This window comes from Cryptomeria japonica, chromosome 9, assembly GCF_030272615.1.
Source record: "Cryptomeria japonica chromosome 9, Sugi_1.0, whole genome shotgun sequence".
Classification (NCBI taxonomy): Eukaryota; Viridiplantae; Streptophyta; class Pinopsida; order Cupressales; family Cupressaceae; genus Cryptomeria; species Cryptomeria japonica.
The window spans coordinates 157,547,846-157,555,458 of record NC_081413.1 but is presented as its reverse complement, the minus strand read 5'-3'; positions in this window follow the sequence as shown (position 1 = coordinate 157,555,458).

Sequence of the window (7,613 nt, the reverse complement as noted above, 5' to 3'; positions counted from 1 at the left end):
GAGAATACAAAAAAACCAATTCAAGTATGACCGTTGGATTACATAGAAATCATTGCACATGATTCAAGATAACCTCGACCACTCCTTAATCACCACTTCATTGATCTTTGTAGCTCATCATGCGGTTTCCATTACATACAATGAACTTGCTCATTCCCAAGACAAAATCATTATCTCTACGTGCCAAAAACCATTTGAAACTAAGTTATCTCATACAACATGCATACGTGGCATAATCATTACCGTTCATCATTTGATCATAAACCAATACAACTGATTCACCAAGCTCCATTGGTTAGGGTTTGGCACATCAACTGGTAGGGTTTACCAGTTGATCTCACTCCTTCTCTAGTAATACCGGTTTCCTTCACAAGCTCACTTATCAATTGCAAAACAACATTATTAAAATATCATTACCAGTTATAATTGACATCAATGACAACATAATAGTTCATCAATGCAATCTTCATGCAAATGCCAATAATCTTCATGCATTGATGGTAATACAAGTATCAATGCCCTTGATTGCTATGAGTGTGAATAGGAATCCTGGTTTACATGTTACCATGCACTCTCCTTCAACTGAGTTTCCATGTCTTCAGCTGGTAACTAGCTATTGATCTTTTCTCTGTCAAATCATACAATTCTTCTCCCCATAATCATATAGTTCTTCTCCCCCTTTGACAAAAATGCCGAAGTGAAAGTAAAACATGTAGTGTCATACTTCACTTTTTTGCCTCGACAAACTGTAACTTGATGCTCCCCCTATGGAATAACTCCACTCTACAACAATCCTGCTTCAAGATTCTTCAATTAGCTTCAGGACTGATGTATTTCACATCTGCTCAATTGACCTCATGTAGGTGTACAACACCTAGCTGACCTCTAAGATACTCAAAAGTAGTCTTGGACATAGGTTTAGTAAAGATATCTGCTAGCTGCTCCTTGGTAGGTACATTTTCCAATAACACATCTTTACTCCACACTTTCTCTCTCAAGAAATGATATTTCAGCTCAATATGCTTGGTTCCAGTATGCAACACCAGGTTCTTTGAAATATTTATTGCACTAGTGTTGTCACATAAAATCTTTACTAGATCAGTAATCTTCAACTTGAATCCTTTGATAATGTGTTTCATCTAGATTGCCTGGGTACAATTCATATATGCTGCAACATACTCGGCTTCAATAGTGGACTGTGATATACATCTCTGCTTCTTGCTGCTCCAAGATACAAGTCTTCCTCCAAGAAAGAATGCACCACCGGTTGTGCTCTTCCTATCATCGATATTACTTGCCCAGCCTGCATCCGTATAAACCTTCAAATCAAAGTTACCTGCATATGGATACATAATCCATAGTCAATAGTACCTTTCAAATATCTGAATATCCTCTTGGTTGTTATCAAGTGTGTCTCCTTTGGATTCTTCTAGAATCTAGCAACTAAACCAACTGCATGAGCAATATCCGGTCTGTTGTGAACAATATGATGTAGTTTACCTATCATTGACATGTACTCCTTTTCATCAATAGATGCGGCATCATCCTCCTTAGATAGTTTACAACCTATAACCATTGGTGTCCCAACTAGTTTATAGTCACTCATTCCAAATGTCTTCAATACCTCTTTCACATACTTAGACTGTATGATAAAGATACCACTCTTCATTTGCTGAATTTGCAAACCTGTGAAGAATTTTATCTCTCCTACTAGAGACATTTCAAATTCACTTTTTGTCTCATTTGCAAAGTCATCACTCATGTCGTCATTGCCTCCAAATATGATATCATCCACAAACACTTCACTAACCAGTATCTTATCTCCTTCATATTTGAGATATATATTATTGTCTTCACTGGTTCTCTGAAAACCTATCTTCATCAGGTGTGAATGTAGCCTTTCATACCATGCTCTTGATGCTTGCTTCAAACCATATAGTTCCTTGTGTAGTTTACACACCATATCTTTTTAATTAGTCAAAGCATAACCATCTGGATGCTCAATGTATACTTCTTCCAATATTCCATTTAGAAATGTTGACTTTACATCTATATAATATACTTTGAATCCCTTATATGCTACAAATGTAAGTAGAGTCCTAACACCTTCCAATCTAGCAACTGGTGCAAATGTCTCACCATAGTCTTCTCCTTCTTACTATGCATAACCTTTGCATACCAATCTATATTTGTTTCTAACTACTACTCCATCTTCATTCAGTTTGTTCCTGAATACCCATTTAGTACCTATCACATTTTTATTCACTGGTCTAGGTACTAGGGTCCATGTATTGTTCTTCTCAATTTGGTCAAGCTCCTCCTCCATAGCTTTAATTTAGTGATCATCTCCAAATACTTCCTTAGCAGTTCTAGGCTCAATAGTGGAGATCATGCAATGATTCTCTCTAATTCTTCTTCTAGTTAACACTCCAACATCTTTATCTCCAATAATATGGTCAAGATTATGATTGAGTCTCACATACCTTGGAATGACATGATCATTATCTTCAAGTTCTTCTTCCTCACTTTCATCATCATCTTGTAAATATACCTATTTGATTGAACTGTTACTCCAACATTCACTTCATCAGCGTCTGGCTTCACCGATTTTGGTTCCAAAATTAAAATGTAGGGTTCATCTTCCTTCCTTTCCTTCCTGGTTTCTTCTGAAACTTCAAGACACTCATCCACTTAGATATCGACACTTTCAATGTTTCTCTATGTCTGGTTGTTGTAACATTTGTAGGACTTACTCTTGCTAGAGTAACCAAGGAATATGCCTTCATCACTTTTAGCCTCAAACTTACTAACATAGTCACCTATCTTGATAAAACATTTACTGCCAAAAGTCTTAAAATAACTGACATTAGGTGATCTACCATACCAATATTCATAAGGAGTTTTATCCTTACCTCTCTTTACCAATATCTGGTTCATAGTGTAGACAAGTGTGCTAACATCTTCTCTTTGGAAAGTTTTCGCTACTCCTCCTTGTATAAGCATCATTCTAGCATCGTCAACAACTGACTAGTTGTTCCTCTTGCAATTCCATTCTATTGTGGCATCCTCCGTGCAAAAGTCTGCCTCTTAATTCCATTATTTTCACATCTAGTGAATTCCCCTGAAGTAAATTCACCTCCTTGGTTAGTCCTCAGACACTTTATCTTCTTACCACTTTCCTTTTTAGCTAAGGCCCTAAATGCCTTGAACTTACTAAAAGCTTATGTTTTATCCTTAAAGAATGTGACCCACATCATTCTTGAGCAATCATCAGTGAAGATCATAAAATATCTATCACCTTGAATACTTTTAGTCCTTATTGGTCCACAGAGGTCTGTATGAACCAAATCTAACAAATGTTCTGCTACAAAAGATCTGCTCTTAAAAGTTGACAATGTCATCTTTCCTAACTGACATTCCTTACACAAAGCATTCATCGGTTTGTCCAACTAAGGAAACCCTCTTACCGACTTGGACTTACTGACCTTAATAATGTTATCAAAATTTATATGACAAAATCTTTGATGCCAAAGACAACTATCATCTACTTTAGCAATTAAACAGTTGTTGACTTTAGGATTCGGGTGAAACATGTTACCTTTTGTCCGCTTTTCGGTTGCACTTAGTTCACCTTTTCTCCCATAGATTTTGCATATTCCATTCTTGAATTCCAATGGATAGCCTCTATCATTGAGTTGAGCTACACTCAAAAGATTGTGTTTTAATCCTTCAACCCAGTAGACATCATCTACATTGCTCTTTCCATTAAGAGAAATGGTTCCCTTTCCTCTTACCATGTAGGGTGAGTCATTTCCAAATCTCACAACTCCTCCATCAAATTCCTTCAATGTAATAAATTTACTCCGATCACTGGTCATGTGGTGTGAACAACCACTATATATGATCCAATCATCAGAACTATCCATGCGAGATACTAATGCCTTATGATCAGATGTCTCCTCTTTAATGGAAACAAATACAATGTCTTCATTAGCATCTTCTTCAAATTCCTCATCAGTGATATCACTATCAAATGCAATGAGACAATCTCTTTTGCCTTTTCCTTTGTACTTCTTGTACTTCTCACACTTATGCTCATTGTCACCATTAGGATAGTTAGCTGCAATGTGTCCAATCTTGTTACATGCAAAACATTTTAAAAGTAATTTATCTATGTACTTACCGGTACCTTTGGATAATCATTTGGCCAACAATACTTCAAGCTCAATCAAATGTCTTCATCATCAACTTCTCTATTGGATCTAGATTCATAACTGTGACTAACATCTCTTTTTTTTCCTCATAGGAGGGTTAGAAACTGAAGCTCTAAATGCAGATTCAGATTTCTGAACACTACCATCATAACCATTTAATTCAAATGCAATAAGCTTACCAATGATGGAGTCAAGGGTTACCTTAGTTTTATCAATAGACTTTAACTCCTAAATGGCTACAACTCGGATAGCATAGACTGGTAGAAGGGTTCTCAACACCTTACTAACCACTATGGCATCTTCCACTTTACCATCAACACTCTTGATCTCACCAACTATCTTTTTGATCCTCTGACCATACTGTTGTATATTTTCTCCTTCAGCTATCTGCATGTCATCAAATTTACCTCTTAGACTCTCTTCTTTGAAAATCTTCACAAGCTCATCACCGCTATAGATTTCCTCAAATTTCTTCCACACCTCATAAGCAATCTCTAGACCATGGACATCAACATACTCTGAATCAGACAAAGAACTGGTAATGGCCTCAAATTCTTGATGGTTTTCTTGTTGCTCTTTCTTTTGATCATTAGACATAGTCCCACTAGGTGCAACATATTGAGTACCAACATGTTCCTAGTATTGACTTCCTAGACTCTTGATATAGATTTTCATTCTATCACTCCATATTTTGTACTTTTCCCTATTAAACTTTGGACCTTCTTTCTTCATGATGTTCTTCAAGATCTTTACCTCAAGTTGTTAGGCTTAGACCTTAGAGGACCTAAAATGCTTTGATACTAATTGATGGTATGATAAATTAATAAGGATCCAATCAACTATTGAGAGGGGGGGGGGTGTGAATCAATAGATAGAAAACTAACTAAACTTTCACCAAACAAAAAAAACCTCTCAAGACAAACTCTCAATTGACTGGTTCAAACATCGAACTACAAACTGCAATATCACTATCAAGTAAACCGGTTGACTATCATAACAGATTAAAACAGTAACACAACTCGGAAACTCACAAAATTTTTAACCAAACATCCAAATACTTTATTGACAAAAGTAAAAGCACATTTCAGATTACTGTCACTCATCATATCATATCTAAGTGGATTTAGCAGTTAAGCAAATTAACCATAGAAAAAATAACCACAAAAATATTCACCACTTGACACAATGATTTTGACGTGAAAACTCAAATGGGAAAAACCATGGTGGGGATGAATACCCACAATTATTTTGAACTCTTCTGAAGTTTACCCTGTTAGGAGCCAAGCCTGTTAAATCTTTACAATAAGTCTTGTTAAGAATGGATCCTGTTAGGGACCACTTGGTAAAGGGATTGACTCTAATGCCCCATTAGAAGCAATACCCTATTAGGAGTGACCTCAGTAGAGGATTTGAAATCCAAGCTAATGGATCACCTGGTTAGAGAATTTAGATAACACTAAGCTTGTTAGAGCTTACCCGGTTAAGGGATTTGACTGTTGTAATTGTTAGAAAACAATAGGGGTTTGTTGATCTATTGAATAACACTACTCTTCTTGATCAAATCCTTTTCATGCTCCTATCTGCCATTACACATACTACAAATACATTTCCTGGGTCAGTAACCAATCACTCTTACATTCAACCAAAATTTCCAATGCTACAAAAAAACAACTCATCGACCTTATAAGCAAAACAATAGGTTGGTAACATATCACAAACCTAAGATCTCATAGAGATTACAAACAAATTGGTTCAAGTATGATCATTGGATTACATAGAAATCATTGCACATGATTCAAGACAACCTAGACCGCTCCTTGATCACCGCTTCATCGATCCCTTTAACTCATCACGTGGTTTCCATTACATGCAATGAACTTGCTCATTCCCAAGAAAAAACCATTATCTCTACATTCCAAAAACCATTTGAAACTTCATCTCATACAACATGTATACGTGGCACAATCATTACTGCTCATCATTTGATCATAAACCAATACAACTGATTCACCAAGCTCCATCGATTAGGGTTTCGCACATCAGCTGGTAGGGTTTACCAGTTGATCTCACTTCTTCTCTAGTAATACCAGTTTCCTTCACAAGCTCACTTACCGATTGCAAAACAACATTATTACAACATCATTGCGGGTTATAATTGACATCAATGACAACATAATAGTTCAACAATGCAATCTTCATGCAAATGCCAACATCCCTCTATCATGTCGTACTTCATGATATACGCCTACACACATCTTTGGTATTTAAAATATGCAATTTCTAATTTAGGCTCGTTATTTTTTTTCTTCTAATTGGAGGATTCTTTGGAAATACCTTTGTTGCCTTCTTCGCTTAGATTGCCTTCTAGATCCTTAAATTTTAAACTTTACCTTGCATGCCATGGGTTAGATGCATTTTAAGGAAAAAATTGTAAATAAACATGCAAATTCCCAAAATAGCGAATTTTAGTTTGATTCCGAAAGGCATCAAGAAAAAGCATAAAAAGTCTCATCTTGATTTTACCTTCAATGTATGCGAAACAATCGATAGAGCTATGTGAAATGTCCAAAAAATGAATGCAACATGATTAAAGGATGAATGTGAAAGTCTACTAAAGCAGATGCGATATCCTGCATAGGATTATGTGACACATTCTGTATTCTTGTGTGATTCCGAAAACAAAAAACACAAAAACACACAAATAGGTTAGTTGATGTGCTTCACGTCGGGTTCACCATTATTTTCACGTCAAAAATAATTAGAAATTAAGCTAATTAGACTAAGGGAAATCACAAAACCACAAATAATTAATGAAATTTAAAGTAAATCAATAAAAGTCTTGTGAATAAGGAAATTGAAATAAATAAGAAAAACCCTCTTTTATGGCTGATTTGCTTCCATTGTCCTTCTCTTCTCTATGTAATGTCATCTCTGAGTGTTTCTATGATTGACTTGAAAAATGACACAAAGGTTTGAAGTTCATGATTAAGAAAATTGGGGAGAATTGAGCTAAATTTATAGATTCTAGAGGATGAGAAGGGACAGTTGGTATTCATTTTGGAACATAATCAATCAACATTGGAGATTGGCTGAGAGACAATTGATTCAAAGTTTAATTCATTTGATTGATGAATCAATTGGATTGATTGATCAATGAATTGATTAGATTGATCAGTGAACTAAGTCGATTGTCTTGCCAACTAAATTGATTACTCTATTCCAAAAAGGTGATTTGGAGTTGAAAAAGATGGTTGATGAGTTAACTGAGTTAATTGGGGAGGTGACTAAATAGATTACTCAGTTGACTGAATTGATTTCCCAGTCAGATTGAAAGTCAATGAGAGTTAGAATTTCAACATGTGCTATAGGAATTTGAGATGAAATTCACATTTCATTTTT